This window comes from Corythoichthys intestinalis, chromosome 11 (genome assembly GCF_030265065.1).
Source record: "Corythoichthys intestinalis isolate RoL2023-P3 chromosome 11, ASM3026506v1, whole genome shotgun sequence".
In the NCBI taxonomy this organism is placed as follows: domain Eukaryota; kingdom Metazoa; phylum Chordata; class Actinopteri; order Syngnathiformes; family Syngnathidae; genus Corythoichthys; species Corythoichthys intestinalis.
In genome coordinates, this window is record NC_080405.1 from 45800204 (window position 1) to 45819526 (window position 19323).

Consider the following 19323-nt stretch of genomic DNA (forward strand, 5'->3'; position numbering starts at 1 on the left):
CTGTCCCGCTCAGATCTTTGTCACGCAGGCGAAACTATTTGAAACTTAACATCACGCTGCGTTTACGAGGCCAATCTTAATCGCCCTACTGGCCTGTCTGGACTCGGTCATTTTGGATACGAGCACGTATACTCTACGTCGGACATAATCCGCCCTCCCTGTGCACCGCTTCATGTAGACCCTGTGAAGCCAAGTCTACCTTCATGCTTGTTGACTTCACAGGGCTGTCACGTTTGGATGCATGGCTCTTTGAAACTGGGCTCATGGAGAATTTCATGCTTGTAACTAACATTTTTTGGCTACTGATACCGATTGCAACACCCGCTGTACCGATACGTTTTTTAAAAAAATATACTGTAAATACATTTTTTTTTTTTTTACTAACTAACCTTATATTCACGTGAATGTCAAGTAATTGCTATTACGGCTTGGTCAGACACTGATTAACTCATTGTCTGCCATTGACAGTACTAGACGTCCAATCCATTTGAAGTGGGAAGGTTGGCAGCAAATGAACGTCGTCCCTCTTCGAATGGATTGGCCATCTCATAGTGATAAACTCATTTCATTTCACTGTGCTCAACTTACACAAGTTGCTTTATATGGAGACACCTCAATGACCTCTGGCAAAAACGCACCACGGTATGAATCAGCTATTTGTTATTTAGAATGCAAAAAAACAAGCGCAATTCCTCTGCGGGAAGAAGGTTTGGCTTTCCTGTTGCCTTGGAAAGTGACCAATCATCCATCATCACAATGAGGTCACTGCGTTGGATCACTTGCACAATCAAACACGTAAATGTTTTTTTGAAAATGTTTAAAACAAAAGCAAACACAGAGCGATGTGCTTGTGCCAAAAAACAATGTCAAAATATTCAACGTGCTGAATGTCTTTGTCTACACACCTTTATTATCACAGCTAGTATATTCACCATACCAAAATGTTCAACTTGACATTCTCGATACAACATAAACAATAAACACAAAATTAAATGGAATGATTTCATAAACAAGGAAAATGCAAAAATATTCTCCAATAGCAGTATGGCCCGGCGTTGCTTGGTATACTACTTGTGCTGTTTTTTTTTTTTTTTAACTCGACACATAAGAAACCTTAAAATCAGGGCTTTCCTCATGATTTTTCTTTTAAAAAATGTATGCTGGATGTTTTTTCCGAGCAGTATGCCCCAGCGTTACTCAGGTGAAAAACTGAAAATTGGCATTTTCTATTCTAATTTTCTGGAGTTTCAAATTAATTTTCTCCACTCAATGGAGGCCTACAGACTCCTTAGCCATAAAGTACAACTGGGTAAAATTTTGCCAAGATCCGCCCACCCGTTTTGGCGTCCATAAAACACAAACAGACAGCCACGACACCCTTGCAAACCCAAGAGGTGTGTCTTTTGCACAAAAGATGGTGCTGTCGCCGCCAAAATCCTGGATTTTCTATGCTAATTTCCAATTAATTTTACGCTCTAAATGAAGGCCTACAGAGATCAAACCAATCTAAGAACACTCCCAGACACATAACGTACAACTGTGTAAAATTTTGCCAAAATCCGCCCGGCCGTTTTGGCGTCCATAAAACATGAACAAACAGACAGCCACACAGACAAACTCGCCTTTATAGAGATTAAAATATCCAACTGAAATAAATCCCTTAGTAATATTCCGGGAAACTGTACATTTTTTTGAAATCCAGAGTCTTGTTTTAGAGTACTCAAAGTCACAACGTATCACAGCACAAATAAATTTACATGAAACCGTAAAGTTTGACACCCAAACTGCGACATTGCAAACTCAAGAGAAGCGTCTTTTGCACAAGATTGTGCTGTCGCCTCCAAAATCATGGATTTTCTATGCTAATTTCCAATTAATTTTACGCTCTAAATGGAGTCCTACAGAGATCAAACCAATCTAAGAACACTCCTAGACACATAACGTACAACTGTGTAAAATGTTGCCAAAATCCGCCCAGCCGTTTTGGCGTCCATAAAACACGAACAAACAGACAGCCACGCAGACAAACTCCCCTTTTTAGAGATTAAAATATCCAGCTGAAATAAATCCCTAAGTAAATTCCGGTAAAGTGTACATTTTTTTGAAATCCAGAGTCTTGTTGTAGAGTACTCAAAGCCACAACGTATAACAGCACAAACAAATTTGCATGAAACCGTAAAGTTTGACACCCTAACTGTGACATTGCAAACGCAAGAGAAGCGTCTTTTGCACAAGATGGTGCTGTCGCCTCCAAAATCATGGATTTTCTATGCTAATTTCCAATTAATTTTACGCTCTAAATGGAGTCCTACAGAGATCAAACCAATCTAAGAACACACCTAGACACATAACGTACAACTGTGTAAAATGTTGCCAAAATCCGCCCAGCCGTTTTGGCGTCCATAAAACACGAACAAACAGACAGCCAGGCAGACAAATTCGCCTTTATAGAGATTAAAATATTCAGCCGAAATAAATCCCTCAGTAATATTCCGGTAAACTATACATTTTTTTGAAATCCAGTGTCTTGTTGTAGAGTACTCAAAGTCACAACGTATCACAGCACAAATAAATTTGGATGAAACCGTAAAGTTTAACACCCAAACTGCGACACTGCAGACCCAAGAGGAGCGTCTTTTGCACAAAAGATGGTGCTGTCGCCTCCAAAATCATGGATTTTCTATGCTAATTTCCAATTAATTTTACACTCTAAATGGAGGCCTACAGAGATCAAACCAATCTAAGAACACTCCCAGACACATAAAGTACAACTGTGTAAAATTTTGCCGAAATCCACCCAGCCGTTTTGGCGTCCATAAAACACGAACAAACAGACAGCCACGCAGACAAACTCGCCTTTATAAAGATTAAAATATCCAGCCGAAATAAATCCCTTAGTAATATTCTGGTAAAGTGTACATTTTTTTGGAATCCAGTGTCTTTTGCACAAAAGATGATGCTGTCGCCTCCAAAATCATGGATTTTCTATGCTAATTTCCAATTAATTTTACGCTCTAAATGGAGGGCTTGAGAGATCAAACCAATCTAAGAACACTCCCTTACACTCCCTGTAAAATTTCTTCAAAATCTGCGAAGCCGTTTTAGAGTCTATGGGACCAAACATACACACACACACACCCCGACACACACACAAAGTTCCATCTATATATAATTACAAGTATTACACAGGTTATGACGTACCCGATTTACGTGATTTCAACTTTACGATGCATGTCTCGTCCTGCATTTTTTTTAGCCAGTCGTTTTTTTGTTCTTTGTTTTTAAGTCGTGTAACATTGTCTCACTCGCCTCCTCATAGCATTGATGGCAAGTACAATACATTCTTTGTCATTTAATTTAGTTATTTATCAAGTGTAATTAATCTAAATGGTTGATCTCTACAGTAATTGCAATGCATTTCTGGTCTTTCAATATACTATAGTGTATGTGCGGTCCACTTTCCTTTGTTGCACTCGGACTTGTTTGACTTCACGCCAGCGCTATTTTCTGTTAGTTTCGAGCATTGCTTTCACGTTGGGAAGCGGGGGTGAAAGCCAGTTAACATTTCAAGGAGGCAGAGAAACGGTAAACGGTGCAGGCTCGGCGATTATATACCCATTATCTCCCGTTTTAATTGGTTGATTGACTTCAAGTAAAAACGGGCCTGGACCTCAACTTCCGCAGTTTCAAACGAGACCAACCATTGACACGTGTGTAATGCAATTAAAGCATGACGAGGCTTCAAAGAGGATATGCGTAAACGCGTCGCCGACGACACGTCTGTTTTTGTCAGTTGTAAGACAGATAGAAGTAACTACAGTATCTATCTACTTTTTTATACTTCATTTTGTTAATGACGTATCGTACATGTTTTTGGATAGTTGGCTATTTAGGGGTACTTAAAGGGATTATTCCGACTCACGCTGATATTCGGGTTATGTCGCCAGCGTAGCAACGCAACTTGTTCGTAACCTGGGAACTACCTGTATGGATATAAATTATTATTCCTATCAATAGTAGTGCAAAATCAAATGGCATGGCAACAAATTTCTGGTGACCTGTGGATTTGCAAAAACAAATAAATCCAACAATAAAACTGGGAATCGATACTTTTGCAATCAAACACTATATCCAGACACAATAGCTCAGTCTTGATACTTTTGACAACCCTAATTACGGCAATGGCATCTTTCCTCGTTTTTGTCATACGCCTTATGAAGATACAGGAATCCAATACGGCAAGCTCTCAGGGGTGTTCACATTTGGAAACATCCCAGAGTCTTGGCAGTCATCAACTGCATTGTTGTGAGGAGGAAAAAAACTTTTCCAGCTGAATGACTGCAACTGGTTACAGTAAACAGTTGAAAACGGTTCAACATTAGGCCATTTTATAACGTCAACACAAAAATAACAACAGTGACTGAAGGCAGACGTGGTTATTTGTATTAAATTACAAGCGCTTATGACAATAAAGTTGTCCTGCAGAGTGCTTAGGACCCAAAAACAATAGGATTCTTGGAGGAGGGGGTCAAATAGCTACAAAAAAAATTGTAGAGAATTGAGAACCAACAAGCAAAGGAGCAAAAAAATAACAAAAAGCAAAGCTTGACAGACAAACTTATGACTTTTTAATGCAAACTTTATGAAAGAAAAGAAAGGATCGTCATTGGACAGCTCATCAAAACGACAAGTTGGCAGAAGGCGGCTGCGAAGCCAAAATGACTAAATGGATTGTGCAAAAAAACGGAATACTGTTTCAACCTCCCACCCTCCGTCCGGAAGACCCAACGTGTGTTTGGCAAACAATCAGCAGCTTTGCGGATAAATCAATAAGTGTGGTCCAATGTTTGGGGGGTTTTAATAAAGACCACGCAAAGTCATAAGATGGTTTTCTATTGACGTGCTGCATTGACTTCTCCCGGTCAAAGTGGTGTCGTTTGATGGCGGTAATGGATGACAACTTGACCAAAGAGATAGGCGACCACACTTTCCTCTCATGAGTAGACAGTGAAGAAAGATTTAGTGAGGGGATGCTTGAACTGTCGTTCACCGATGCTTCTTATATTAGGCTTGGGAAAATGTTGTTCCGGGTATGGCGTCAGATGGTTGTGACTTGTTATTTGTATCAGTTTTGTTTTCCTGCAGGGTTTCTACATGAGATGTCCCGATCGATCGGGTCCGATCACGTCATTTTCAAAGTATCGGAATCAGCAAAAAAATATCGGCCATGCCTTTTTTTAATATATTTATACATATATATATATATATATATATATATATATATATATATATATATATATATATATATATTAATTAAATCATTTTCTAATTGTATTTAACGTCACAGACATAATATGTTACACTCATCCAGAGTCTTTAGTTTAGGCTTAAGGTAGGGTTATCAAATTTATCCCGATAACGGCGGCAATTAATTTTTTTTTTTAAATGTGTCACGTTAAAATATTTAACGCAATTAATGTATGCGCTGCATGACCCTCTCACTCATTGCTGCGCTCAATCTGTAATGACGCCGTTTTACCTATATAGAGAAATAACAGGCAGCGCAAAATGAGTAGAGTGAACTTTGGCAGCCTTTGGAGCCCTTTATTAATTGGCTAAAGCCTTGCAATCCCTCTCCCTATGATTAGAAATATCATGGGAAGCAATGTGGGGAAGCAAGGTGGCAATTGATCATTGTCTTAACACCTTATGTTATTTCCCAACGCAGAGAAAAGATATAGCAATTGGTAGCACATTGCACAGTCATGGTTCCACTTCCCATCATGCATTTGGGATAGCCACAGTATCATTTACTGAAAGCTCAACAAATACACTAGATGACAATATTTAGTCACAATATACAAAGTCACAAGTCTTTCTATCCGTGGATCCCTCTCACAGAAAGAATGTTAATAATGTAAATGCCATCTTGAGGATTTATTGTCATAATAAACAAATACAGTACTTATGTACTGTATGTTGAATGTATATATTCGTCCGAGTTTTATTCATTTTTTTCTTAATGCATTGCCCAAATGTATATGATCGGGAAAAATTATCGGGAATGATTGGAATTGAATCGGGAGCAAAAAAAAAGCAATCGGATCGGGAAATATCGGGATCGGCAGATACTCAAACTAAAACGATCGGGATCGGATCGGGAGCAAAAAACATGATCGGAACAACCCTAGTTTCTACCCTTAGTTGGTAATTTAGGAGGGGCATTTTTTTTTCTCCGTTTGTGGAATAATTTTTTTCCCCGACATTTTCCAATCAGACACCAAAACACAGCCAAATGTGTACTGTATTCATATTTCTTCCGAAACATTTTTACTTTCCAAACCCACTGAATTTTTTGCTTGAGTTATTTTAATTGCTTAACAAAAATTGTTTTTACATTTTCTTTTTTTCAGGTTTTCATAGAACTTAAATATAGAGCAGCTGAGTTGTTAGCACGACCACCTCAGTTCTGAGGTCCAGCACTTCCACAATCCTCATGAGAAAAGTACTTGTAGTAGTACAGATGATGGATGTTTATAATGATTATACATTCTTCCTGTATTTAAAATGATGATCGTACTTATATTTTTACAATATTATTTTATGATATATTTTTTTGTTATGTTTTTGTGTTTTCTTATTTTTAAAAAGCTTTTTACATTTATTTCCCACATTTAGCCCTTTAACATCTGAGCCTATTTTGTCTGAATTTGCACACCTTTGATGTTGCTTTTATATTTCAAAGAAAAAATTGTTCACAATGGCCTAGTTGGGTCCCTTTTTTCAGTTTTCTTCACTGACCAATTATAATCAACATTATGGACCCCAAAAGACAAAAACAAAATCCCAAAACAGTTTGTCAAAATTTGTAATATTGATGTCCCTTTGACAACCAAACATGCTCGATGATAATATGTATTCCACCTGTTGGGATAAACATTCAACAGAAAAAAATAAAGACAGAATAGTTTTATATTTGACAATTCAACACAAACAGCAGGTATGGTCATAGGTGTTTTTGGCTAGGTATTGCACCCATCACCTTATCAAAAGCATATACATCCAATAAAGCCTCTCGAACACACACATCAATGTAGCCAAAATACCTAGTATTTTGATAGTTAAAAAAAAACCAAACATCGAAAAAAGTATTTTCAAAATTATTGACAATAAACTAGTTCAATTCTTTTTTTTCAGGCATGTCACTCAGTTCCCCCATGAACAGGACAAAGGGCCACGTCATACACTACACCACACAGCACACTCTTCCGCCGTTTGCGCTGTCAGCCTGTCACTCTTCCCAACTCGCCGACTCATCCGAAGAAAAAAAACGACAAATCAAGTCCATCCTCTTCCTCGAGTTGATGTAATAATGCATTAGCTTGCCCTAAATTTAGTTTTCGATTCGTTCCGCACGTTTCAAAGTCACTCGCTCAATCCAATCGGCTCGCTACCTCGCCTACCTCTCCTTAGGTGGCGCCACACGCGGCAATTTATTAAAAAATGTTCACATTACGTCCGTCCTTCTTGACCTCACAATGGCTCCTGGGATATGTAGTCTTTCCTGGTGCTTTCGGTTTTGAAGAAGGATAAGAAATGATGGAAATATGGACTTAAACACATGGTCCATGCAGCGTTTAAATGTTTATTTATAAGAGCAATAAAACTATAAAACTCTAATGACATTATCTCCCACTTTACTTGGTCGATTGACTAATAAGACAAGTTAAAACGGGCGTGGACTTTAACTTCTGCACTTTCAAATGAGACCAACCGGCGGCACAAGGGTGACGTAATTACAGCGTGACGAGGGTTCAAAGATGATATGAATCCATAATATTTTAAGGGGGGGGGGGGACTATCAAAATTATATTAATTTCCATATATTATTAATCCATTTTCTTCATTACATGGATTTCTATATCTTTGACAACTGACTTCAATGAGTCTATAAAAGCCACTCAAATTCACTTTCCGATGCAAAGATGAAATGCAGACCTAATACAAATGATCAGGGCTTCTATTTAAATCTGTGGTGGCCAAATTGAAAAAGTGTAATTATTTGATGATTTAAATCAAGAAATGACGTGCTAAAAGCGAAAGAACACATCCCAATGACTACCAGAGAGTAATGAGGAGTGCGCAGCACATTAGTGGGCCCCAGTGAAGACGCACTGATCGCGGGACAAACATCCACTTCCTGACGGGGCCACTCTGAAACAACTGGAGCTCATTAGGACGCTCCCGGGGAAGATGTATTAGCGAAAGAGGTTAAAGGGGTGGGGGTGCGAGGGCGGGAGGCCAGGAGAGGGAAGCGTGAGGTGCGTCTTTCAGCACCCGCTCTGGTTCTTCGCTAGGACACCTTGTTGTCGGCCGCCCCGCGGATGAGGATAAGGATGACGAGTGCGACGGCCGGGTGTGTTTGAAGCTCAGACGCCGCGTCCGCTCTGTCTTTCGTCTCAAATTCATATCCACCACAAAAAGACGCCTGCGGCTTCCAAAAAAACTTTGGCGAGCCCAGCCGCTCATCAAGTCCAAATATGCAGGAGTCTGTATTAGGCCCATTATGATTGAATATTATTCTTTGCTCATGCTACAGCCATTCATTGCTGGACATTTTTTCAAGCACTGACACAATTATACTCGTATTTCCGACAGAATTGCTGGCCAGTCGAGTTCTTTGGAATATTAAAATCAAAATGGATTCCTTTCATAAATCATACAAAGTGCACTCAGGTATTACTTGTGGTTAAGGAAAGAGATTTGATCCGAGAAGGGATTAAGAAACGATGAAGAATGAAAATGTAGGTAAATATGAATCATATAATTTTTATCTAAGAGAAGTATCAAAACTGGGTGCAAAAAAAAAAGATATTTAAAACAGATAGGAAAAAAATAAGTTTTGAAAAGGACACATTTCATCCCTGAGGAGACTAAGGGCAGCAAAAGAACAAGTACAACAAATAACGAGAATGACGAATATACAGTTGTGGTCAAAAGTTTACATACACTTGTGAAGAACATAATGTCATGGCTCTCTTGAGTTTCCAGTTATTTCTACAACTCTGATTTTTCTCTGAAAGAGTGATTGGAACAGATACTTCTTTGTCACAAAAAACATTCATGAAGTTTGGTTCTTTTATGACTTTATTATGGGTGAACAGAAAAAAGTGATCAAATCTGCTGGGTCAAAAATATACATACAGCAGCGCTAATATTTGGTAACATGTCCCTTGGCCATTTTCACTTCAATTAGGCGCTTTTGGTAGCCATCCACAAGCTTCTGGCAAGCTTCTGGTTGAATCTTTGACCACTCCTCTTGACAGAATTGGTGCAGTTCAGTTAAATTGGATGGCTTTCTGACATGGACTTGTTTCTTCAGCATTTTCCACAAGTTCTCAATGGGGTTTAAGTCAGGACTTTGGGAAGGCCATTCGAAAACCTTAAATCTAGCCTGATCTAGCCATTCCATTTGTTAGGGTTGCGTGAGCAAGAGGGGATCCCAGAGCAGACACACAGGGGTGAGATGAGTAATCTTTTATTGATGATCACAAGAATGTGGCGAGGGCTGGTGACTTGGCTCGGGGTAGTTGAGCTGGCGTGAGGCGAAGGAGCTCGGAGGGAGGCAGGCGTGGAATCCGACAAGGGGCGCGCAGAGAACAGGTCCTGGGGCGAGAGAAAAAACAAGTCGTGAGCCGGTGATCAGGAGTACGTATCAAAGCAATGCGAGAAACAACTGACGGTGGAACCAGACGAGTTGATCGGGCGACGAGGTGGAGCGTCTGCTTGGCTTTTAAAGCTGGCTGATGGTAATTGCCCTCAGGTGTGGCCGCTCCACTCGTCTGACCTGTAATCAAGTAAAAACATGCACACCTGCTGGAGGTGGGCATGTCTCAAAAGGAAGGGGAAGAGGACCTAACAGGACCCCCCCGCCTACGGGCGCCACCTGGCGCACGACGAAGAGCCCCGGGATGGGCACGGTGGAAATCCCGGATGAGCTCACGGGACAACACCCACCGAGCAGGGATCCAGGACCGTTCTTCTGGGCCGTAACCCTCCCAGTCCACCAGGTATTGGAGCCCACGGCCACGGCGGCGGACATCGAGAAGCCGCTCCACATGGTAGGCAGGACCCCCATCGATAGACAGGGGCGGCGGAGGAGGCTGAACAGGGGGTGCCAAAGGGCATGTGGAAACAGGCTTGACTTGGGAGACGTGGAAGGTAGGGTGGACTCTGAAATGGGCAGGGAGCTTGAGGCGCACGGCGTTAGGATTCACTATCTTGGTGATTTCAAAGGGACCAACGAACCGGGGGGAAAGCTTGACCGACTCAGTCTTGAGCGGGAGGGTCTTTGAAGAGAGCCACACCTTCTGACCAACGGTGTAGACGGGTGCAGGCCTGCGGCGGCGGTCAGCCTGAGTACGGGATTTCTCGGACGCACGGAGGAGTGCGGAGAGCGCTTTCTCCCAGACCTTGGAGCAACGATCAATGTGGGCTTGGACAGACGGGACGGCAATGTCGCGTTCCTGTGAAGGGAACAATGGGGGTTGGTAACCCAAGGAGCACAGGTAGGGAGACATACCTGATGAGGCATTCGGCAGGGTGTTGTGCGCGTATTCGATCCAGGGCAGTTGATCGCTCCAGGTGTTGGGGTGAGCTTGTGTGGTACAACGGATGGCTGCTTCGAGCTGTTGGTTTGTTCGCTCGCACTGGCCATTGGTCTGCGGGTGGTAACCGGAGGAGAGGCTTATGCCAACACCCAGGGCCGCACAGAAGGCCTTCCAAACCTGGGAGGTGAACTGGGGTCCCCTGTCAGAGACTATATCTGCTGGGATGCCATGTAAACGGAACACATGGGTTGTGAGCAGGGTCGTGGTTTCCGTTGCAGTTGGTAGCTTGGGCAGGGGGATGAAATGGGCAGCTTTGGAGAACCTATCCACTACGGTGAGTATAACTGTGTTGCCTTTGGAAGGAGGCAGGCCGGTGACGAAGTCCAGGGCGATGTGGGACCAAGGGCGGCTAGGAATGGGTAACGGGCGAAGGAGTCCAGAGCTGGGCTTTGTGGTAGTTTTACTGCGAGCACAAACAGTACATGCCAGAACATAGGATCTGGTGTCCTCAGGCATGGTGGGCCACCAGAACCGCTGGCGCAGCACAGCCAGCGTCCTACGGATGCCGGGGTGGCAGAACAGCCGAGAAGCGTGAGCCCACTCCAGCACCTGGGAACGGAGATCCTGGGGTACAAACAGGTTATGTTGTGGGCCTGCTCGAGGGTCTGGATGTTCCCCATGGGAGTCTTTCACCTTTCGCTCGATCTCCCACTCCATCGAGGCAATGAAGCAAGTAGGTGGAAGAATGGGGGCTGGTTCTTCCTTGGGTTCGCCGGTTTGGAATTGGCGTGACAGGGCGTCGGGCTTGGTGTTTTTGCTACCTGGAATATAGGACAGGGTGAAATTGAAGCGGCTGAAAAACAGGGCCCACCTGGCTTGTCGGGGATTCAATCTCCTGGCGGACTTGAGGTATTCCAGGTTTTTATGGTCTGTGAGCACGACGAAGGGCTGGGGTGTCCCTTCCAGTAGGTGGCGCCATTCTTCCAATGCCAGTTTTACCGCCAAGAGTTCCCTGTCCCCGATGCTATAATTTCGTTCAGCGGGGGAGAGCCTACGAGAGAAAAAGGCACATGGGTGGATCTTGCTGTCAGCCGGACGGCGTTGGGATAGCACCGCGCCCACGCCAATCTCAGAGGCATCGACCTCCACGATGTACTGCAGTGAGGGGCTAGGATGGACCAGCACCGGGGCCGTGGTGAACCGGCTCTTGAGGTCGCCGAAGGCGGCGTCTGCAGCATCAGACCAGAGGAATGGCTTGGCGGTGGAGGTGAGGGCGGTGAGTGGAGCCGCTAGCCGGCTATAATTGCGAATAAATCTGCGGTAGAAATTAGCGAACCCGAGAAATCGCTGTAGCTGCTTACGGTCAGATGGACGAGGCCAGTGCAAAACCGCTGTAACTTTTGCTGGGTCCATGCGTAGCTCCCCCTTTCCCACGACGTAGCCTAGGAATGTGGTTTCAGGAACATGGAACTCGCACTTGTCCGCTTTGACGTACAGTCTGTTCTCGAGGAGCCGCTGGAGCACATGTCGGCTCGCCAAGGGACTCGAAGCGTCGCCGTCGTACGGAGCCGGTGCGGGAACGTGGGGCTCTTGGCGCGAAGCCGATGACGCCGGGTTAGCAGTGGGCGCGAGGCTCGGAACGGCGGCGGGGTGGCTTGGAGATAACGGGGGCGTATGTGAATGAGAAGGCGATGTAAGCCGTGCCTGGATGGCCTGGATTGTCCGAGAGATGTCAGTTACCTTATGGAAGAGCGCTTCTATGGCCTGGTGATGATTAAGGAGTGACGTAGGCGAGCTGGCGAGGTTGTCTGCGGGATCCATGTTATGGCCCGATCAAGCTGTTAGGGTTGCGTGAGCAAGAGGGGATCCCAGAGCAGACACACAGGGGTGAGATGAGTAATCTTTTATTGATGATCACAAGAATGTGGCGAGGGCTGGTGACTTGGCTCGGGGTAGTTGAGCTGGCGTGAGGCGAAGGAGCTCGGAGGGAGGCAGGCGTGGAATCCGACAAGGGGCGCGCAGAGAACAGGTCCTGGGGCGAGAGAAAAAACAAGTCGTGAGCCGGTGATCAGGAGTACGTATCAAAGCAATGCGAGAAACAACTGACGGTGGAACCAGACGAGTTGATCGGGCGACGAGGTGGAGCGTCTGCTTGGCTTTTAAAGCTGGCTGATGGTAATTGCCCTCAGGTGTGGCCGCTCCACTCGTCTGACCTGTAATCAAGTAAAAACATGCACACCTGCTGGAGGTGGGCATGTCTCAAAAGGAAGGGGAAGAGGACCTAACACCATTACCACTTTTGATGTGTGTTTGGGGTCATTGTCCTGTTGGAACACCCATCTGCGCCCAAGACCCAATCTTCGGGCTGATGACTTTAGGTTATCTTAAAGAATTTGAAGGTAATCCTCCTTCTTCATTATCCCATTTACTCTCTGTAAAGCACCAGTTCCAGTGGCACAAAACAGCCCCACAGTATAATATTACCACCACCGTGCTTGACGGTAGGCATGGTGTACTTCGGGTTAAAGGCCTCACCTTTTCTCCTCCAAACATATTGCTGGGCATTGTGGCCAAACAGCTCGATTTTTGTTTCATCTGACCACAGAACTTTCCTCCAGAAGGTCTTATCTTTGTCCATGTGATCAGCAGCAAACTTCAGTCGAGCCTTAAGGTGCCTCTTTTGGAGCAAGGGCTTCCTTCTTGCACGGCAGCCTCTCAGTCCGTGAAGATGCAAAACACGCTTGACTGTGGACACTGACACCTGTGTTCCAGCAGCTTCTAATTCTTGGCAGATCTGCTTTTTGGTGATTCTCGGTTGAATCTTCACCCTCCTGACCAATTTTCTCCCAGCAGCAGGTGATAGCTTGCGTTTTCTTCCTGATCGTGGCAGTGACAAAACAGTGCCATGCACTTTATACTTACAAACAATTGTTTGCACTGTTGCAAACAATTGTTTGCACTGTTGCTCTTGGGACCTGCAGCTGCTTTGAAATGGCTCCAAGTGACTTTCCTGACTTGTTCAAGTCAATGGTTCACTTTTTCAGATCCATGCTGAGCTCCTTTGACTTTCCCATTGTAGCGTTTGTGGGCGTTTGCATCCAATGAGCCTATTTAAATGGCCTCCGAGAAGTCAAAATTGCTAATTCGTGTTACTGTATGTATTTTTTTGACCCAGCAGATTTGATCACTTTTTTCTGTTCACCCATAATAAAGTCATAAAAGAACCAAACTTCATGAATGTTTTTGTGACAAAGAAGTATCTGTTCCAATCACTCTACTGGAGAAAAATCAGAGTTGTAGTAATAACTGGAAACTCAAGAGAGCCATGACATTATGTTCTTCACAAGTGTATGTAAACTTTTGACCACAACTGTAACTGTTTACTGTACTTTTCTCAGTAGGAAGATGCATTTTATCCATGCAGAGACTGTGGCTACATCTACCCTGGTACAGATAATGGCATTAAACGCTCAATTTATTAAACTATACGTCATGTCGGCTACAATAATTTACATCTTGTCGAGATATTTTATTACACAGACCAAGGTAATTTCTTAAACGCTGGATACCCGGTCTAGTGTAGCCGTGGGCTACCTGTGTAAAAATCAGAGCCAAAGGAAGTGACGTCATGGAGCGCACCATCGCCATTTTTTTTTTGTGTGTGGCATTACGGCATCGTAAACAATGGAGGCGAATGGTACAGACGTGCCTTTCCTGCTCCTCTTTTTACAACTAAAAGAGCTTGTAAATTTTATGTTTGAATATGTCTGGAGAAGACATCAAACAATGCCGAAAAATTATAAGCTTCCGATTCAGAGGTCACCCGCGCGGACGTTGACTTCACACATGAGGCTGCTCCTTTTTACGCAGGCGTAGTTTGCGCAAATTCAGGAGTCCTTTGCAGGAGCGTGGAGTTTATAGACCCACCTTAAACGTAGTGCGGGCAGGTATACTGCTTGCCAAAAGTATTGGCACCCCTGCAATTCTGTCAGCTAATGCTCAATTTCTCCCAGAAAATGATTGCAATTACAAATGCTTTGTTAGTAATATCTTCATTTATTTTGCTTGCAATGACAAAACACAAAAGAGAGTGAAAACAAATTGAAATCATTATCATTTTACACAAAACTCCAAAAATGGGCCAGACAAAAGTATTGGCACCCCCAGCCTAATACTTGGTAGCACAACCTTTAGACAAAATAACTGCGAACAACAGCTTCTGGTATCCATCAATGAGTTTTTTACAATGCTCTGCTGGAATGTTAGACCATACTTCTTTGGCCAACTGCTACAGGTCTCTGAGATTTGAAGGGTGCCTTCTCCAAAATACCATTTTCAGATCTCTCGACAGGTGTTCTATCGGATTTAGGTCTGGAATCATTGTTGGCCACTTTAGAATTCTCCAGTGCTTTCTCTCAAACCATTTTGTAGTGCTTTTTGAAGTGTGTTTTGGGTCATTGTCCTGCTGGAAGACACATGACCTCTGAGGGAAACCCAGTTTTCTCACACTGGGCCCTACATTATGCTGCAAAATTTGTTGGTAGTCTTCAGACTCCAAAATGCCATGCACACAGTCAAGCAGTCGAGTGCCAGAGGCAGCAAAGAAACCCCAAAACATCAGGGAACAACCGCCATGTTTGAGTGTGGGGACCGTGTTCTTTTCTTTGAAGTCCTTGTTTTTTTCCGTGTAGACTCCAGGTTGATGCCTTTTCCCAACTTTTGTCTCATCTGACCAGAGAACATTCTTCCAAAACGTTTTGGCTTTTTCAGGTAAGTTTTAGTAAACTCCAGCCTGGCGTTTGTTTATGTCTCTGGGTCAGAAGTGGGGTCTTCCTGGGTATCCTACCATAGAGTCCCTTTTCATTCAGACGCCGACAGATAGTACGGGTTGACACAGTTGTACCCTCGGACTGCAGGACAGCTTGAACTTGTTTGGATGTTAGTCGGGGTTCTTTATCCACCATCCGCACAATGTTTCGTTGAAATCTCTTGTCAATTTTTCTTTTCCTGTCAAACAGCACACAACAAAACAGGAAGCGACGTGGCATGACATTTCCGTCCACATCTACGGAGGTTAGTCATAGTGCCATGGGCTTTACACTTATTGATGACACTGCGCACGGTAGACACAGGAACATTCAGCTCTTTGGAGACTGACTTGTAACCTTGAGATTGCCCATGCTTCCTCACAATTTTGCTTCTCAAGTCCTCAGAAAGTTTTTGGTCTTCTTTATTTTCTCCATGCTCAATGTGGTACACACAAGGACACAGGACAGAGGTTGAGTCTTTAATCCATTTTCTCTGGCTGCAAGTGTGATTTAGTTATTGCCACCACCTGTTACGTGCCACAGGCAAGTAACATGTGCTGTTACTTACCAGTGTTGTTAATCTTACTTTACAAAATTAATTAGTTACAAATTACTTCTCCCAAAAAGTAATTGCGTTAGTAACTCAGTTACCTGAATTTAAGAGTAATTATTTACTTGGCAAAGTAATTGGTGATCATTTTCATGTTTCTTTTCCTCAAAAAAACAAAAAACAAAAAAACAGGTCACACAATGTGTTTAAAGGTTAGGTTTAGTTTAAAGGGTTTTTGGGACAATTGGCCCTAGCCCAATTCTTTACCCTAAACTTAACTAAACACAGGGGTATTGTGGTATTGCGATAACTAGAAAGTAACCTTAGCTATGTGTGGAAGTCATTTAATGTTGGGAATCAACTGTTAAAGTTGTTAAAATTACTCCCGTTATTGCATTAGTTGCCTTCTATTTTCCACATGTGTAAGTTTTAAAACTGTTTCATCATTTAAAGGTAGATTTAAGTTAAATTTTGCCGATTCAGGAGTATTTTAGATAAAAAGTTACTTACGTTCACTAGGAAGGTTATCTACAACAGAGCCTTCTTGATAAGTCTACAGCTTTAAGATGGCGGCTGTTTACTAACGTATCTAGTACTTTATTATACTTGTTGCTAATGCCGCCGTGTCTGTCATTTGCATCTAGTTCTGTATATATGTGATATCTCCCGAAGCATCATGTGGGCGTAGTTTGTAGGCTATCGGCTACAGTCAGGTATTATTGGAGCCACCTAGCGTAGTAGCATCGCGTTTGCAATGGCGTCACACTCCATTGCCTCCTGCTCACTCCTGCTCTGCTCTCTCATCTTCGTGACTCTGTCTTTTTAAGACTTTTCTCACGTCAGTCAACCAACATCGCAACGCATAGTAACGCACGCCTTTCCCGCCTCAGTAACGGTAACGGCGTTGCCAAGATGAGAAAAGTAATTATTTAGATTACTCACTACTGAAGAAAATAACGAAGTTAGTAACGCCGTTATATTCTAACGCCGTTATTAATAACATTGTCAATTACACAGATAAGATAAGCATCACATGATTTTTCAAAGGGTGCCAATACTTTTGTCCGGCCCATTTTTGGAGTTTTGCGTAAAATAATAATGACCCCCCCCCCCCCCCATTCTCTTTTGTGTTTTTTCATTGCAACCAAAATAAATGAAGATATTACTACCAAAATATTTGTAATTGCAATCATTTTCTTGGAGAAATTGAACATTATCTGATAGAATTGAATGTGTGCTAACAATTTTGGCCAGCGGTGTACAAAATATTGTCCGAATAACAAGGCAAAAAAAATTGTTCGTCCTAGTGTATACATAGCCTGAGGGTAGACCATATACAAAAGAATCTAATCTACTATCGAAGAACTATCAACAAAGAGGGAGATCAAGGGAAGAGTAAGAGAGAGACTAAGAGCAACAAGCAAACAGTCTGCACTCGGATAAAAATTTGACTCTTTACAGAGAGACATTAACCTTTTTTGTTAGCACCACTGTGAATGCTCTTGCCGCCCTTAGTCTCCTCTTTTATAAAGTATTTTTCCTTTGTGAATACCCTTGCTCATATCCTTTATTGGATGTTTGTTAATGTCTACTGGAGGCTCCATTTTTACTAGATACAATTCATCCAATTTGCATCCTTGTTGGTTGTTTATTATGTATAACAATACTTCATTTCTTGCTTTCCTTAGTTGCCCAAGTTTCCTCCAAATGGAAAGCGGATACTTTCAATTACCCTGGTTTTCCTCAAGTATGAGATTGCTTTGTTTTTTGTGCCTTTGTTATGCTTTCATATTTTCGGAAAAGTAAATTAGTGAACTAATATTGACCCGTAGCATGTCTCGGAGTGCTCTTTTTTTGTTGCTGTGGCCCTTACGAGTCCTCTTGGATCTGTCTTCTCATTACTAAAATGAAAATATCTTAATTTTTTAAAAACTTCTTGATTTTTGCTAACACCAAAAAATCCTATCAATTATTTTTGGACAGGACAATAATCCGCTGGCGTTCAAGCAGGGGTAAAAGACAACACATTTGTTGCCAGCCCCCGACAACAGTGATAAAGTCACTCATGGCTCATTTACGGCGCTCCCCGCAGGAGGATTGGTGCATCGCAATCCGAGCCTTAGCTCAGATTTATGGCTGTTTTCGGCTTGTTACAGCAGATTTATCGTCACAATAAAAGAAGAGACAGGCAATCTGGAGGAGTCATTAACTCATTGGCTGCCATGGATGGCAATAGATGTCAAATCCATTTAGACGGGAGAGTTGTCAATAAATGATTCTCTTTTATAGATCATAACTAGACTAACTTCTTGTGACTTTCTGCTATTAGGACTTTAGCCAACTTGTTCTAGCTACCTTATTATACATACACTGGTATGAGGTTAGACCAACTGCCATGTTGTTGTTGGGCTGTTTTTTTTTTTTTGCTTAGAATCATATTTTGAAATTAAATGGCAATGACAGGATTTTGCATCATTCTTAATCTCATGTTTTTTCCTGGACGCGGTAACGACACCCGAGCCGCCAAACTTCGTCAGTCAGCTCATGACGTGTTACCTCTTCCGGGAATCCAGAGTCCTGGAAGGAGGTTGTTAGCATAGTGGCGCGCGAAAGACAACGACAGAAGCGGACGAGGCTACGAGACGACGCCGGCCGACTCCGAAAGTTGTAATCTTAAACGGGACTTCTTCATTCCTTCCGAAAGATGTGAGCGTTCATCTCTCGGGACAAGCTAGCTCGGCAATCGTGGCGGCGGCGCATCCTTTTAGGGGTCACGTCTGAGTTGTCACTGAACCGAGTGGTCGCGTTCGCAATTTCTTCATGTGATTCATGATCCGGCACCAAAGGAGCGCAGCTGAAAGAAGAGAAAAAAGGAATGCTGACATTCGGCTTGAGAAATCCACACAGCCGCCTTTAGCATTTGTCTTCCTATCTGTCACAGCGCTAGTTATCTACCGATCTATCAAAGTGAGGGGAAAAAATTGCACAAAATCTTCAGCCTAAAGAAAAAAAATGTTTTCAGCTTCAAGACTAAATACATACTTGTTTTACTGAAATTCCAGGACTATCAACCAATGGTGAGCAAGATCGCAAATTCTGTATGACCATCTGTTTTCTGAAAACTAAAGTTTTGCTAAGTTTCGTGTGCACCATTCTAGCTGGCTATTGTCATTAGGCGGGAAGTCATTGTTACTCTGTTACTGTTACTAAGCCTGTTGCGATAACAGTTTTAGTAGACGATATAGTGTCTAATAAATTATTGCTGATGTGCAATATTATTGTCAAATTTTTTTAACCAATTCAACCACTCATGTAGTGACAATACATCTTAATAAATCACCAATTTAAATGCAGT